Source organism: Drosophila busckii, chromosome X, assembly GCF_011750605.1.
Source record: "Drosophila busckii strain San Diego stock center, stock number 13000-0081.31 chromosome X, ASM1175060v1, whole genome shotgun sequence".
Taxonomy (NCBI): Eukaryota; Metazoa; Arthropoda; class Insecta; order Diptera; family Drosophilidae; genus Drosophila; species Drosophila busckii.
In genome coordinates, this window is record NC_046608.1 from 360,478 (window position 1) to 378,339 (window position 17,862).

The 17,862-nt window shown below is 42.0% G+C and overlaps 1 protein-coding gene across 5 annotated transcripts in view; it reads right to left on the bottom strand.

Annotated features, from left to right (window-relative positions):
- The window catches only part of LOC108606871, a 31,380-nt gene extending 15,102 nt beyond the window's left edge, over positions 1-16,278 (bottom strand). For 2 of the 5 annotated variants that reach the window (XM_017997386.2, XM_017997383.2), the window contains exons 1-2: positions 16,053-16,278; positions 13,218-13,529 (exon numbers count right to left, since the gene is read on the bottom strand). The gene's annotated coding sequence lies outside the window, so the exon portion shown is untranslated. Of the gene's footprint in view, positions 1-13,217; positions 13,530-15,702; positions 15,806-16,052 lie in introns of those variants that run through there. The other 3 variants (XM_017997384.2, XM_017997385.2, XM_033294364.1) reach the window with 3 other exon arrangements.
- Positions 16,279-17,862: the final 1,584 nt, after the last annotated feature.

Below are 17,862 nucleotides of genomic sequence, written 5' to 3' on the forward strand. Positions count from 1 at the left end.
TTTTAATAAAAATAATCAGTTAAGTTTATTATTAGCATTGCACTTAGCTTAGCTGTAAAAGATTTACATTTTCATATAACGTAAGTTAATTAAATTTCGATAGAAAAGCTTTTGCTGTTGCACGTGAGCAGCAAAGATTTACTCATACATACATATAATATTTACATAAATACATATAGTATGTACAATATCGATGTATTTACCATGAGCAATTCGCTGAGTGATTGGTTATTGCTAAAATCCTTTAAAGAGATGAATGGATACTGAGTAAGCGAACTCTAGCAGACAAACATAAAATATGTATTCACACTATATATACATATATATGCATCTATATATGTATATAAATGTCTGCTCGCTCTGTTGTTGCTTCCTTCTTATTGTTATTATTGTTTGGTTTTTTATCGGTGTTGGCGCGATCATGAGACGGCGGCAATATCAAAACAAAGAGTCCTGCAGTGCTGACGATAGGATGAGAAAATAAGATAGCAACAAATTGCCAGGGCCAATGGGTGTCTATATTCGTCAGATTGGATAACATTGCTCGTAAAAGTATCACCATGCCATGACAACAACAACAACAACGACCAACACCGACGCGTTCAACAGCGACACCAGCAACATCCACAACACCAACACCAACACCAACAACAGCAACTGGCAACCGCAGGCATTTGCATGGCCTATTTTGATATTTAGTGCCTTGCTGCCTGCAAATGAAAATTGCGCCAGTTGAGACTAAGCCGCTCTCCCCCACCCCCGCACTAGCTAAACCAATTCCGGCATCCAGCTGCAGCTTCGAGGCCTGGCAGGCCAGGCGGCCCAGGCGATTCCTTTTGCGATTTACCAAGCCGCTTCTTGACCAACCCCAAAAAAGAAAACAAAACCGAATCCGAAACAGTTCCAACTGCGACCACATACGGTGCCCTGGTGCCCCCCATAGCCCCCATGTGCGCCCCTCATCCGGTGGTGCTCTGAATGAAACCCAGCAGTTAGTCCCGTGCATTCAACTTGAGCGCGATTGACTTTGTCAGCTTGAGTTAGGCGATTGTAACTGGGGCCTAGGTTAATAATCGTAGTGCATATGAAAAAGGAAAATCAGTTTCGAAATGACAAATGAGTTCTAAGACTTTTTTTTAATTAGCAAGCATTTCGCTTAAGCTTGTATGATTAAGAATTAAGTAGCAATTATAATTGCCAAGTAATTAGTATGTTAAACGAAACTGAAACGAGTAATTTACATGCGATTTGGCTGAGGCACCAATGTTTCATCTCCACACATTCCCAGCTTGTCATTAACACTCGCAAGTGTGCGCTTCAAGTCATCAATCAGTCAATCTGCAAGTCTATATTGTTAGATCCTTGCAGAGGAGTCTTCACCTCCAACAAGCGTGTGAATTATTTCTCTCTCTTTAGTATGTGTGTAATTTATTTATTTTTCTTTTTTTTTTTTGGCCGCATCTCAAAAGGTTTTTATTTATTTATTTTTATGCAGCATTACATTTATTTTGCTTTTTATTCTCATGCCTGCTGCTGCTCAGGTGAGATGTTAGCGATGCCGATACCCAATGCGCTGCTCTTTGCTTACTTAGGGGCTCTGGGCTGGCTCTGGCTTACTTATTGAGCTTGCGACGAGATAAGTGGCTTTTGTGCTTTTGTTTTTTTATTCGTGTTTTGCTATACCCTCCGCTCAATTTTTGTATTTTTTATGCGCGTTGATCTACGACACAGCACGCGGACGCAGAGTAGGAGTTCCAGAGAGGATGTGGGCTCTGAGGTTCTGTGGCTGAGGATGAGACGACAGCAAGTGGATGCGAATTGCGACTGCGGCGACGGCGACGGCGACGGCGACTGCGGCAAATGGCGGTCTCTGGCAGCTTTCGTTCGCACACTTTATGATGGCTGAGATTGCCATACTTTTCGAGCTTCTCCTTTAGACCGCTCGTCGTCCAATTGTCTGTACGCCCGTCTGTCTCTCTGTCTGTCTGTCTGTCTGTCTGTCTGTCTCAGTTGGCCGCTGAGTGATTGGATTGGCTTGCATTGCATTGAAGCCGAGTCGGAGTCTCAACTTGAGGCGAAAAAATGCATGGCAGGTGTCTCCACATCTAACTGTTATGCCCGACCAGCTCCGCTCCGCTGCCGCTCTTAGCCAAGGCTTAGACATCGATTTGTAGCCGTTGTCGTAGCTGTCTGCTGATTTGGTTTGGCATTGTTTTAGTATTTTTATTTTTACTTTTTGTTTGGCGCATCATCATCAAACATCATCATCGTCATCGCCATTATGGCAGCATCAGCTTCAGCAGCGGCAGCAATATGCCGCAACTGGTTTTTTTTTGCGGACACACACACACACACACCAAAGGCATTGGGCAACAGCATCTCGTTGTTGTTGTTGTTTTTGTTGTTGTTGTTTCTGCTTGTTTCTGTTGTGTCCCCCATTGCCGGTTAGCCGTTGCCAACGTTTGTCTTTTAGCCAGAATTGCCAATCATTCGCAGCCGCAATAAAATTACATGAGTAAAATGTGTCCGCGAGCATTCGTGGTACTTGATCGTTTTCAAGAGTGCGGTAATCGGTTTCAATTTCATCTTTATAGTGTTATGAAACTTGGGGTTCGCCTAAAAGAGCTTTGGGCCCCGTTGTTGTTGCTTGGCTTTGCAGATGCAGATGCCAATGACGGCACCGCCACCGCCACCGCCTCCAACACACAACGTCCCACCATACATACAAACGGATAGATGGACGGACAGACAGACGGACAGACAGACAGACAGGCAGGCCGGCATACATAGTCCAGCTCATAAGCGTCAGCCCTATTTGTTGCATGGGGATAAAGACAGATTTTTATTTAACAGGAGCATTCAAGCAGCAGCGGCAATTACTGCGAAACATAACTATTCGTGTATCGATAGTATCGATAAATATGAATTAACGGCGAGAAACTCAATTTCCGTCGACCTTGATTTTTTTGAATCCTTGCTGACCAAAAGTGATACATATTTTGTCCAAGTTTGAAGCTTTGTATAATGTTACAAAAATTCATATATACATATAATTTATTTCAATCAATCATTGTAATAATTCCTAGTTAGAAAAATTGTAGTCTCTAATTCTTAATTTTGGTATACAGTAAATTCATATATTGAAGTTTTGTTTTTGCTTTTCAAACAATTCACATGATCATTTGTATTTGTATGTTGTCGTCCTCTGCTTATATCGATAGTATCGATAACACATTAAACTACTTAGGTATGTCTAACAAGCTTAAAGAAAGAAGCATTTATGGCAAGCTAAGCTTAAATCAATTGACTAAAACTTGCTGCTTAAGCTTCTACTTTATTTCAATACAATTTTGTATACTTCGTCAAGCGAATTGGCCATGCTAGCGTATCTAATGCCTCAAAACGATGGGCTTAGCTTTGGTGGGTAACGCCGCCACTGGTTCTACAACGGCAATGCAGCTGCCGCTCAAATAATGTTGTTGTTGTTGTTGTTGGAGTTGTTGTCATCATCATTGCAGTTATTATTATTATTATTGTTGCTGTTGCTGTCGACGACAACAACAACAACGACGACGACGCTCTCACACCCAAAATACCCTTTGGTGCCCGTCTTCCCAGTCGCACATCCGTTGGTCAAAAAGATGGACGTTGCATGCCGCCAGGCGCAACAGCTCCTGCAACAAGAACAACAATAACAACAACAACAGCACACATGCAGCCGCTGGCTGTGTCCGAGCTCCGATCCTGAGCCAGTGCCTGCTTTACTCGCCGTAGAAAGCAATTCACTGTAATTGCTTTGTGACTTATGGCCCGGCCCAACTTGCGCGACTCCGCCGATCGTCAGTCGGCAGGTAGCCCAAAAGACCAGGCCATGGCTAAAGTTAAGCTATAGCTATAGCTGCAGCCGCAGCCGCAGCCTCAGTCTCTAGCTGCAGCTCTGTGGCTGGTAGTGGCGTCTTGACCTTGTCATGCCATTAAATAAATTCAAACAGAAACTAAACTTGGCCTGTCTTGCTCTGCCTTGTGTAAAACCGCTTGCCTATTACCCGATCCCCAACTGCCTGTGTACTGGGGCAGGCCTAGTCGTAGTCGTGCGACATGACAAGTGTCCGCCTTGCCAACCCCCTCCCCACATACACACACACACACACACACACCCACTGCATGCCAAACAATCCAAGTCCAGCCATCAAAACCAGCTTAAGCTTAAGCTGCTCAGCCCAAAAGCCCAATTCGCCAACCCGCTTTGGCTGCTGTACTTCACCAACCGCCAACCGCCAGCAACCAACAATCGTGATCCACACACAGAGTCAGAGTCAGCGTCAGAGTCAGAGTCGTAGTCGTTGCCGCAGTCTTCTTCTCAGCCATATAACGAGTTGCCATATTTTGATGGATTCGTCTCTCGAAGGTGTAAATATTAACCAAAGGGCAGTGCGAAAACGTGCAACGACCAACGCAAACTGCAAGCCAGCGGAGCTTTATAGTTGTTGTTGTTGTTGCTGTTGCTGTTGCTGTTGTTGCCAATTGCTGTGCGTGCCCATTGTTGTTGCTGCTGCTCAGTGTAATTGGTTATTGCTTCTGCTGATGTTAATGCCTAATGCCTTTTGCTTCTGCTGCTGCCCATTCTACGTTCGCTTTGACTACCTTTCGCTAGCTACTCTATTAGGCGAAAAGCGTTAATTTGAAACCCATTGTTGCTTACTTAATATTTTTAAAGTGCGTTTGCTTAGCTAATATTTAGTATTTAGCTTACAACAAATTTACAATTTCATTTTATTTCGTATTTGGTAGTGAACGATTTAATATGTGCCTTGGGTTACAAGATCGGTACTTTATTTTTAATTTATCAGCACTAAATAATAACAAAAAAAAGGAATTAGTATATTTCCTGTTGATAGCAAATTAATATGGATTAATACCAAAGTTGTTCAATCACCTTGACCACACCCTTCTCTCCTTCAACTCACATAGATTAATAGCAGCACGGCTAACTGTTTGATACACTTTAACTAAGGGCTCAATATGTTCCTACATACCCAACTTGGCGCCTCTATCTATTACAATCTCTGCTTTCTTCGTGCTCATACTGTCAACCAGACGAATAGGCGAACATATAGTCAAAAAGTTGACACTTTCATGCTAACTGTGGCATATATTTGGACAAGACACAGTGGACCCACTTGACTAAGATAAGCAGCATGTTTTCAAATTCTCCAAGTCTCTAAGGATGTTAGGCACCTCTCATGGGTACCCAAGCCAATCGAAAACCCAAGCTGGTGTTAAAATACTTACGAGCTTGAGAAGCATTCGAGAAAACAATTACAACTTATATATAATATGTAAAGTAAAGTGAAGACAGTTGGGTGGCTTTTGAGTGATTTGAGTAACTGATTTGATTAAAATGTTTACGTTTACTTTACATTAAAGAAATCCTTTAGTTTTCGTATTAAGTTAAATAATATTTGGCTCTTTGGTACTTGCAAACATTTGTAGCGAGGCTCAAAGAGATAGTTTGATAGAAACTATGAAATGCAATGAGACCTCACAGAGAATTATTTCTGCGTAGAGCATTAGAGACTCTGCATAACTCTGCAGCTTTTGAATACGATTTTTGCTTAGAGTTGAGATCATGCAATCTCTTGATGGAGACTGCAGTGCAATCAACGCTCTGAAAAGAAATGAAATCAACTAAGAGGAGACGTACGAAATACGAAAATTACAAATGAAAGCATTTTGGTCCAGCACTTGCAGCTGAAGCACTGGTGGTGGCTAAATGGTGGCTGGGAGGGGGCTGGGAGGGGTGGTGGTTAGAGCATGCGTTGTCATCCCGTTGTTAATGTTGTCTTCGGCTCTCTGGCGTCGCACAGCGCCAACTGTGGCCAGTTATGATGAGTGCCCCCCCACACCGAGATGAGCCACAAGCACGACAACAACAAAGACAGCATAAAAAGAGAAAGGATGCGAGAGCAAGAGAGAGAGAGAGAGAGAGAGCAAACATATTGACTAATCAACATATCAGCACGCTGGCCGGATCCAGCCTGCAGTGCCAAAGGAGTTAGCGGTATTAACTGCAAGAGATAGAGAGAGGGAGGGAAGAGGGAGGGAGAGGGAGAGAGCGTTGCAAGTGCTTTGCGTGTCTGCGTCGCATCCCATGCGGTGTGGCAATTGCAGCAGATAATGGTGCCAGCAGCCGGGCAGGCCGGGATCAGGCCAGCGCTAAAGCAGATCGAAACAAATCGAAGCGTCGCGACATGCCACGACAACTTGGCGACTGTCCTGGCCAAAAGAGACACACACACACACACACACACACACACACACACACACACACACATCTGGAGGCTAAGGCTGGTTTAAGCTAGAGTTTGGTTGCGCTTGTCATTAGCTTACAGCTGCCAGCGTGAGCTCAATTACAGGCGCTGTGTGCCCGCCCGATCCCCGATGATGGGGACAGGAAGTGCCCCAAAAGGGGTAAACTGAGAGGGGATGGGGAGGGGGGTCATGCCTCACATCATCAATAAATGCATAAAGTTCAACACGCTCTGACGCCTGTGTCAAGCTCCCAAAGCTGCGTGACCTTGAGCAGGCCTCGAACGCAAACGCAAACTGAAGCCCAAAGATCGAGAGCAACATATCAGAGCTAATTGCAGAGCCAATAAAGCCGCCGGCAATGGCTCGTTAAGATGAGTGAAGACTGTAGCTCGTCTTTTGTGGAAACTGCTTTTGGCATGCGTGATAATTTGAATATAAAAGCATATTAGCCCAAAGCGTACAGACCCATGACGACTACATTAGCAACAACAACAGCAAAAGCAACAGCAGCAACTTGAGATATTTTATTTCACATAGCAACATTAAAATGCATAATTAATTAGGCTTGCCAACTATCTTTCAATCTCGACTGCTGCCTGCATAACGAACTCTTGACTTTGTCTGTCAAAATTTCCCAAGGTGCCATAGAATTGTCAACTAAGCCACAGATATGAGCGATAGCAGCTGGGGAGACAAGCTGAAAGTTAACTGGCCTCAGTCTGTCTCAGTCTCAGTCTATGTCTCTTTTTGGAGCAATTAAACGTTGAGCTCAGTTCGAGTTTACGATGTGAAAAGAAGCCATTAAGGTCGCGCATGTCACAAATTAGCCAAAATTACAAAACATTTAAAGCTTTTCAAGCCGCCGCAACGTCAACTAACCCCTAACAGCAACAACAAAATCTCGAAAGCAACAAGCGACAATACAAGACACAACTGAAACATAAAAAGCACAACACAGCGAACTTGAATAGCAACAACTGTCAATTTGATTTTCACACCAACAACAACTACGGCATAGACCTGTACATACACACACATTAATACATACACATACACATACACATAGAAACAAATTTGTGCATACGCTTTATTGGCTCATGTTGAGATTTCAATAAAATTTATTTCAAATTCACGCACTGTACGCGCCAAAGGGCATTTCAGTCTTGTCGACAATCATGACCACCAAATATTTTTTACAAATTCATATAAAAATTCCACAAAGACAATTATGCAAAGAATTAAAGTTCGCAATTTTATTGTAAAATACTTTTCAAGTATTATAAGCTATAAATATCAAATTGCACAACAATAAATTTTTAAGAAAATTCTCAATTTTGAATCAAAATTGATCAATTGAATATTGTTGTCAATGGATGAGAAAAATCTTATTAAACTTTTAGAATTATAAAGACTTTTGCATCAAAAATAAAAAAAATTTAACAAAATATTCTGTGAAATAAAATGTTACGAATCTTTGAAAGCTTTAGCAACAAAAAAAAACAATTATATTTATGATAGAGTTATGAAAGATTCTTATTTTTAAATTAGGCAACAGTCGCTCACTTCTGTTCTTCACTACAGAGTCTAAGTAGCGCCGACTGCAACCGCATCACACACACACACACACACACACACACTTGTTAGAAAAAATGTTGGCTGGCAAATGTCCAAAAATAAACGACAGCGACATGAGTTTGAAAGCAAAGAGGCAAAGCTTTGATTAGCATTTCACAAAATTTTGCAATTGAAAAGCTGTCAGAGGATTTGTACGCAGCTTTTGTTGACTTCATATAGGCCCGATCTAAACTTGATGCAAGACAGATAGATATACAAAAATAGCTGTGTGTATATATATATACATACATATCTATATATATATATGCACAACTATTGAAAGCGAACTGTTTGCTAGCGTGTTTCGCGCTAAAAGTGTATTAATAATTGAAGGCATTGGTAATTATATTTGAATTTTGAATTGTTTTGAATTTAGTTTTTGCTTTTATTTAATTTGTTTGTTGTCTTGTGTGTTTTGACCTTGTCGACTCGGCTGGGCTGAGAGTTGAGATGAACTGCTTGGCTGCTTAAAGGCCGAGAGACAAAACAAATGGAGACAGAGATGGAGATGAAATAGACAGACGGAGACACAAAAACGCAAATTCTCTCACGGCCTCGTGACTCTGGGGGCTGTGGAATTGATTTTGTATAAAATATGAAATATAATTGCTGCCTCTCTGTATTTGTGCGTCTCTGTGTGTGTGTGTGAAGAAGTGCGAGCGATGGACAAGCATGTGTGCCAGGGCAGAAAAATCGAGCAATTTGATTTAGCTTATTACGCTTCAAGATTCAAGATGCGACTGCGAGTGGCCTCTAAAGGCTATAAATGTAACTGTATATGTGATTATCATATGTATCTGTATCTGTGTGTGTGTGTGTGTGTGTGTGTGTGTGTGTGTGAGAACACTCGTACTTTTTACCTTGAACCGCGACCCCATTCATCCGCCCATGAGTGCAACAGAGAGAGGCAGGCCAAAGCGAGATTATTCCAGGGCAAAAGCGAGCAATCGCATTGCTTGCGATTTCTGATTGTGATTGCGATTGACGAGTTGCCTGCCAGCTGTTTATACACACACACACGCACACACACACACACACACACACACACACATGAAGGTCCGGAATGCTCGTAAACATGAACTAATTATATATTATGGATTTTTTGTTTTTGTTTACTTCGATTCAAGTTTGTGAAAGCTGCGAAATGGCAGCGACAATTCTAAGCAACAAAGAATCGCGTTCAATTTAAAATATAGAAAATTTTGAGAGCTACAAATTGAATTTTACAGAGTCCTACCCAGAATAGTTTTGGAATTCACTGTTTGCTGTTATACGAAATTAATATATAATTACTTTGCTGTAAAGTCATTTACATAATACTTTTAAAAAATTATTTAATCTAATTTTTATTAGTCATATTTGTGTCAGAATATTAATATTAATTAATCGAGAGCTCGCAGAGTAAAAGCTAACAGCAGTTTTGGAAATATTTCTCAGTTCCTCAGCTGCTTGCAGTTTCTCGTTATAAAAACTGTCACAATATAACGCATACGCCATGGAGTTCGGCTGGGAAAGCTTAAGCACTAAATAAGCCAAACATATGTATGCATATGTATGTGTGCATGTGTGTTTAATATGTTTGAGTGGTTAGCTACAACTGCTGACAGCATAGTTGCTCATAAAACAAGCTTAATTATATTTTTGAGGCTTAACCCCAGCTTATAGTATTTCCTATATGGCAACTGTTGCAGCATAATTTAAATTGTTGTGAGTGGCATGACATGCGGCACACACAATTGAGTTTCTTATCCTTATTTTGCTGCTGCTGCTATTGTTGTTGTTGTTGTTGTTGTTGTTTTTTGGGCAATTTTACGCATTTGCTATGCTCCTTTGGCTCAAGCGAAAACGAAAATGCAAACGCGAACGCAAACGCAAACGTAAGAGACCTCGCTATGGCGTTTTGCGGGGAAAATTCAATTTCAAGCCAGCCACAACAAAGCAACAATAATCATAATAACAACTAAAGGAGCAGTAGGGTAGGGGCTATGGGCAGGGGTGGTGGGGTAGGGGTAGTGCAATAAATTGTTTCATTCGCGGCACACACAGACAACGGCGGCGCACCTGACACATAAGCTTCGAATTGTCGTCTTCATCTGCCAGTCGTCGTCGTCGTCGTTGTCCATTCATTGGTCAGGGGTTTAGCTGGAACGGATCGACAACTCAGAGGCAAGAGCAACAGCAACAGCAACAGCAACAACAGCTACAGCGACAGCAAATGCAGCAGCAACAGCCGCATGTACATGGGTTTGAACATCTGGTTACTTGCTGTGCAGCGTTGGCTTCCATGCACAGTGGGGCCAACACATGCATACACATATAAAATTACACTCGCTCTGCAATTTATTGTATGAAATATTTAATATATAATTTAATTGGCTGCTTGTTAGTCTAGATTTTTTAATCATTTGTCGTTAGCTGGCATTTCGTGTCACAAATTGTTTTTTCGTGCGTGTGCCCCCCCCATTTGTATGCATGTGTGTGTGTGTGTATGAGTGTGCTGCACTTAAAAATCAATGCAATTGCTTAATGAAAGCGTTGCAATTCTTGAAGAAAATAGTCTTTGAAATTCTTAAAACACACTGGAATCCTATTTAAATTACTCTGATGTATAAAACCTTAACATAAAAAATAAAATGTTGTCTCGGTGTTTTCGGTTAAAATTCATTTAAGTAATTATAATTATTAATTTAGTAATTATGAAAGACTTTGCATATGTAACTTTTTGCCCAGGTTTCAATATGCTTTTAACCACTGTACGTGGCGGTAACTGTAGCGGCGGCGACACTGCAATTATTTGCCAGCGCGCGGGTGCTGCGGGCCCGCGGGCGTCTCGAGGCTAAAAGCAGATTCAGCGGATTATGAGCGAGCTGGCGCTGGGCAACAACAACAACAACAACAACAGCGACATGTCGGCATGTGAATGTCCGTGGCTATGGGCAGCTCCACCAAAGAATTCGTAGCAGGCGGGGGCAACTGCATCTGCACATATGACTTTGCTCTCTCTCTCTCTCTCTCTCTCTCTGTCTCTCTCTCTATCTCTCTCTATATATCTCTCTCTCTCCCTCTCTCTGTGTGCTGTTGTTCTTGTTACTGGTTGCAATTTCATGTTTATGCCACCACCGGGCAAAAAGGAACTTCAACTCAATGCGGGGACAGCGTGCAAAATGATTGTTGTCCTGCCGCGAGGGCGAGGACCTTAAACAAAATGCAGCAAAAGGGCTTTGCTGGCAACGCTGCGGCGTTCGGCGTTCGGCGTAGAGGGGCAAGGCGTGCGACAAATGAGCGTGCTGAAAGTATCGCTTATACAATACATATGCATGTATATTGCTCACACACACACACACACTCGACTGCAGCTTAAGCTCGCTTTCCGAAATGTCTTTCCACCTCATTATAACTTGACTTTGGCCTGCTAATTCATGACGAAATATGCTAATTAATAGCCCCCGAATATCCAAAGGCCTCATCACACTCACACACACACACACACACACACACACACACACACACAGTCACATACTCACACAGATAGACACAAGCTGCTGTTTAGCCCAGCGAAATTGGAAATGATGGAAAGGAGCAAATTCAAAATTTGGTTATAATATAAATAAATAGCCTTAAGGCTCGGCCTGCTTAGCCAGGCTACTGCCGAACTTTAATTTATGTTATGCTTAAAATATATTTTAATCTTAGAGATAAGCCCAATATGAGTTTGCTATTTAAAATAGTGGATGCAAATAATTAACTCTTAATGAACTGATCTTTAAAATTATCTTGCCTGGAAGCTCTCAAGCCAAATCGTTGAACTCCAGCACCCTCTTAATGTCCGAGATGTCTTACTAGATTTACCCCCTGCCAAATAAAACAAACTAAAAGTTGGATTTGTGAATGGGAATTTAAAGTAAAGCAAGCTAATTAGAAATCATTTTGTATAATTGTTTTTATCTCAGCAGTCTTAAGAATTCTATTCAAAAATAAAGTAAAATGAAATAAATAAAATCAGCCCTGATATTATCTTAATGTTAATTAAAAATTCAGTTTAGCAATTCAACAATTATTTTCCCAACTGCAGCCACACAGCCACAGATGGCGACACTGTGTCGAATGCTTGATTTATTAGCAATTTGTCAATATTTCACATTTATAATTTTTAGTGTTGCTGTTGCTTTGTTTGCGCGCAACTCTGCGGTGGGTAAACGCGCTTTCATTGTTGTTGTTGTTATTGTTGCTGCCTTGTTAGTTGTTAGCTAGCATGGATCAGTGCAGCTGAGCCGAGCTGCAGGTGCACTGATGCATTGTTTGAGCCGTGGAAAAGTTGTAGCGCGCCAGGGCCAACGGTCCCTGAAGTTGGCGTCAAACGTCAACGCCTGAGCGACAATTATTGCTGGCAATCAAGCATGCTTAGCACCAGAGCCTACAGCTTGGACTTGGGCTACCCAAGAGAGCGAGAGACACACGCAGTGTCAATCTCAGACCCTGACTCCCAATTGTCTTCTCGGTCTCCCTCTCTCTCTCTCTCTCTCTCTCTCTCTCTCTCTCTCTGTCCCTCTCTCGCTGACAGCTTGTCATTTTTAGCACTGCAGCGCAGCTTGGCAATATCAGCTAACAAAAACGCTAAAAAGAAATGCATAAAGAGGAGAGCGAGTGCGAGTGCGAGTGCGAGAGCGAGAGCGAGAGCGGGAACGGGAGCGAAAAAGTCAACTGCCGTTCTATTGCTAATTATAAGCATGGTGTAAATTTACAATGCCTGTGTTTACAGCTCACGAACAAACGATTATATGGCTATATACGTTGCTTATTGCTATTGACGTTATACACACAGGCCGAGAGACAAATACTCGCCCGCCGCACACGCCCCTAGCTTTGACTCGCTGCTTGCCTTGAATTCGCTGCTCGTTACTCGCTGCAGAAGAAATTAACAGATTCATTAAACATTCCTTTGAATACATTTCTTCTCTTTGAGCAACAAAGTTTTTTATTTTTTGTCATAAAAGCTATAAATTAATAAGGCCCAACTTTTCATTGAACTTGCTAAAACGTTTCATTAACAATTAACTAACTTGACTTGTAATCTAAGCGGAAACTTTTTGCTCTTATTGGACCAGCCAGAAGGTCAATCAAGTGTCCAGACAGTGACACAAAGCTGATTGCTATACACAAAACAGAGCGAAGCGATGAATTTGTAATTAACATTGCATATATAGTAGTAGTATAGTTATTTCCATAAATAGCACAAGTTGTCTTTAGCCCAATTTAGTTAATGATTATCTTAAGGCCAGGCCTAGACTCACCGGAGCTTCGTAAGCTGCTGAAATTTTGGCTTACTGCTGTTTGTTGTTTGTTGAGAGTTTTAAGTAATCGCCGCTGCTTTTGTTGTCGTGCTTCGTTGTTTGGTTTATCAATGGGTAGAGCTGTGGTGTTTAGTTAGTTAGTTAGTTGGTTAAAGCTTGGGGCACACACACTTGTAATTTTAGTTGGTTTTGCAGTGCTGAGCATTTTTCATAATTTCTTTATTTTTTTTATTAACTATTCGTAATACTTTTCTTTTATTCTTGGTTGCTGGTTGTCGTTGTAGTTAATTAGCGCCTTTCACACATCTTTTGCTGCAGATCACAATTTTTAATTATTTTTACATATATCAATTATTCAGGTGAAGACTGTTTAAGAATTGAGCTGTAGGTTCTTTGAGTTTTAAGTAATAATATGCGCTTTATTTATTTGTTTATTATTGTTAAAGTTATTGTTGTCGATAATTTTCATTGGACATGTATGATATTGTTTTTGTTGTTTTTATTAGAGCTGTTGTTGGTGTAATGCTTCTGCTGCTACTGCTCGCGTGTAATTGTCAACGTCCGTGCGCGTCCATTTTTTTTGTGCGACAAACAGCGGCAGCAACGCCGACGCTTTTAAAAACGGTTATAAAATTGGCACGACACAACAAAAAATACTTTTTGCTGCTGCCGCTGCCGCTGCTTCTGTTGCCCGTCTCTGCTCGTTTGTCGTTGTCGTTGTCGTTGTGTCGTTGCTGTTGTCGCCATTTTTGCTGGGCAAAACTTTTGTGCACTTTGCACTCGCTCGCACACACACATGCAAACACATGTTCATACGTACGTACGTATGTATGTTTATTTGCAGCGGAGTGCGCTCTCGCTCCCACTCACACGCACACACAAGCACGATACACACCCGCACACACCCGACAACGACAACGACAACGACAGCGACAACGACGACGACACACACAATCAAAAACTCATTCGGCTACTTGGGTGCACACGCCCCCACTGTCGTCTCCCTGCTCTACCCCAACCACACACAAAGCCACTGCAGACCACCTAAAACTCGCTCGGCCACAGGCCACCACAAGGCCTGACCAATGCCGCCCCTCCCCTCACCTTATACAAATTGCTCCGTAAACTACACACAGTTTGCACGGATTCTAATAAAAAGTCAGGCAGAGTATAGAGCAAACAAGAAGTAGCCGAAAAAAATATGTATATATACATATACATATACATGTGTGTGTGTGTGTGTGTGTGTGTGTGTGTGTGTGTGTATGGACGGTTTTGCGACAATATGCGACGCAAAGAAGACGCAGGCAGCGCTGCTCGCTGGCTTGGCCTCGACCAATGACACTCGACGACAATATTAAAGAACTCACACACACACACACAGAGAGAGCGAAAGAGAGAGAGAGCGAGAGAGAAAGACACGCACACGAATCTAAAAAACGTAATAAAAATAAAAACGAAATGTCATCGGCGCCGTGCGTTGGGCGTCATTTCAATTGGGAGGGGTGCGGGGGTGGGTAAAGGTAGGCGGATGCTGAGTAAAAAAATAGCAGGCCACACACTACTACTAGCTCAAAGCAGGGCTGGCGACAACGACGACGACGACGAATACTATGTAATCCAATCGAATCGAGAACAAATACACACACACACAAACACATATGCATAGAGAGCGAGGGGGAGGCAGCATAAAAAACGAACGCAATTGAATCGTCGAAACCAATCCAGAGGACGCACAGAATGACGAAGCAAAAGTCCAAAAAGGCGACGGCAGCAGCAGCAGCAGCAGCGACAAGCGACAAAACGACACTTCTGTGTATGTGTGAGAGTGAACGAGAGAGAAAGAGAGAGAGAGAGAGAGAACGAGAGCGGCAATTGGAATGCAAGCAAGCAAGCAGTGTGGAGTTGTAGTAGGTGGTGCGCCGCTCAGGCTCTGGTCGCTTGTCCTGGCGAGAACGAGAACGATGACAACGACACACAAGCGACAAGCGACCGACCGACCCGACCCGACCCTACAAACACACACACACACACACACACACACACACAAAGAGTCGTCGTCGTAGTCGTCGACTCCTGAGCCACTCTCGAGGCAGCCTCAGCCAGTGCCAGTGGCGACAATTTGAGGGTAGTCATTTTTTTATGCGAATCTTGTACATAACGATGTCAATGGGAGTGTGTGTGTGTGTGTGTGTGTGTGTGTGTATACTTTTGGGGGTGGGTGTATGTAAATACATATATATGCATGTATGTATGTATGTTATTGGCAGTTTTATATGCAAGGCGCTGTCCATGTCAGGCTTTATTTTTTATGTGTTTGCTTTTTAGCATTTGTTTCCTTTTTGCGAATTCACTTTACACACACTTTTCGGTGCTGCACACACAGCAAAAACAAAACAAAAATAATTAATTGAAAATTTTTTGAGAGCACATAAAAAAAAACAGAAGAAGGAATATGCAAATTTAAAATGAAACAAGAGCCTACAAATAACGAATTACATGCGATTTAGAAATTTGTCGTAGTCTTGTGCTTCTGTCGTTTTAGCGACGGCAAAACAACACGCGCGCGCGCAACAGCAACAACAACAAAACAGTAACAGTAACAGAAACAGAACACAAGACAACACAGAAACGGAATCGCTGAGCAGCAGCAGCAGCAGCAGCAGCCAGAGAAGCTTCAGCAGCAGCAGCAGCAACGTTGCGTGGGCGCGCGGGCAGGGCAGACGCCACCGCAGCCAGCAGTGGCGACGGCGGCGACGTAGCTTTGCTGGCTAAAATATTATCGCTAAGCAGTTCAGTTCAGTTGAGTTGAGTTCACAAGAGAGACGTACGTACGAGAAAAACGATTACGAATGCGACGATTGCGATGCGATTGCGTTGTGGCTGGGCGATGCGGCAGCGGCAACTCGACTTGACTATTTGAAATCACAACCATCGCGTACACGTTGCGTCGCGCTGGCCGCTGCTGCTCTGCTGCCAGCGCTGCCGGCGTCAGCGTCAATGGTTGTTGCTGGGCCTCTGGACAGCGTTTGGCGCTCGTGTATGCTTGGACTCGGCGACTGGGAGACACACAGCTAAAGACATAAGCATAAGCCAAAATAAATACGCATACACAAACACACACAAAAGACTCTGCTCTTTCTCACTCTCGCTCTCTCTCGCACGCAGGCACACACATATATATATATATAAATATATGTATATATATACGTAGGTTGTGCGCCGCAAGTGTCCATTTGCTTCTGTGCGTGTTGTATTGCTTGCTCCCTCACTCACTTGCAAACGCCCTGCCCATGAGCAACAAACACACACAAACACAGCCTCTCACTCAGTGCAGTGCAAAGCAAGCAGTGCAATTCGCTCTTCGCTTCTGCTGCTTTGTGTACTCTCTTTACAAAACAGTGCGCTCTCTTTTATGCTACACTAACAATGCGCCAGTCATGGCGCTTGAGGCAACCATTATGACATTAATTGCAATAAAATTCAAATTCAGTTAATCTTAATTCAAATATGTTTTTTCACCCCCTGCTCGTTCGCTTCGCCCATTTGACTGTCTAATCCTCATAGGTAGAGTATTCAATGCGTGTCATAAGCACACTCTCTCTCTCTCTCTCTCTCTCTGTCTTGAGTGTCCACCACACGCAGCTCAGAGTGGAATGGTAATGGTTCAAATCAAGTGTGCACTAATGAAATAATTAATTACGAGCACAAGCACCAGGCTAAGTCTAGCCATCGACTCTCTACCACTCGCTCGATGTTGCTTTCTCCCTCTAATGCACAGCTACCGTTATATTCATGCATATATACATATACATGTGCATGCCTTCAGCTTTAAGCATTCATATGTGTGTATCTTTATATTGGGTGTCGTCTTGTTTGTTGGCACTGCAGCCAAATTGTACAAATAAACAAATTTAATTAAAGCACTTTAAGCGTTTGCTTAACCACAAAATCTGCTCTCAATATGTATTGGGGCATGTGTGTGTGTGTATTTGTTCAAAATCAACGCGGGCAGCTAAAAATAACTTATCATATAAAATTTTATTTACCATGCGATCATTTCAATTGCATCCGCAATTGCCTTGCCAACTAACAAAGCAAAATAATAAATACATATATATGTACTAACATATGTACATATATGTATGTGCATATGTATGCATACATATATCTGACAAATAATCCAAAATTTGAGCAGCATCAGTTCGTTTGATTTTGTAAATCGATTGCCGTCGGCTATGTACGTTAATAGGCAAAAAAAAAAAAAGAAAAAAGAATTTTGAAATTTATGAAAAAAGAACGAGTAAAGAAGTACACAATTTGAATTTCATTTTAGTTGAAACAGAAATATTTGCAAATTCTATTTTTATAATTGTGATTATTTGAGAATATTAAAAGCACTTTTTGTGCTTCATTTAGGATTACGGAAATCTGGAAATCTTAGGTTCAAAATGAATTTGAATGCACCATAGTTTCAGTTTTAATTTTACCTAAAAATTTGGCTATACTTACTCTTAATCTATATTCAAGAACTAGAGATGTACTTTTCAGTTTCCAGGCTTTTAAACTTTCACCAATGCTTCAAGATCTACAAATAATTTTTTAAGCTTTTAATTATTGTTTTTATTCTTGTTATTTATATATA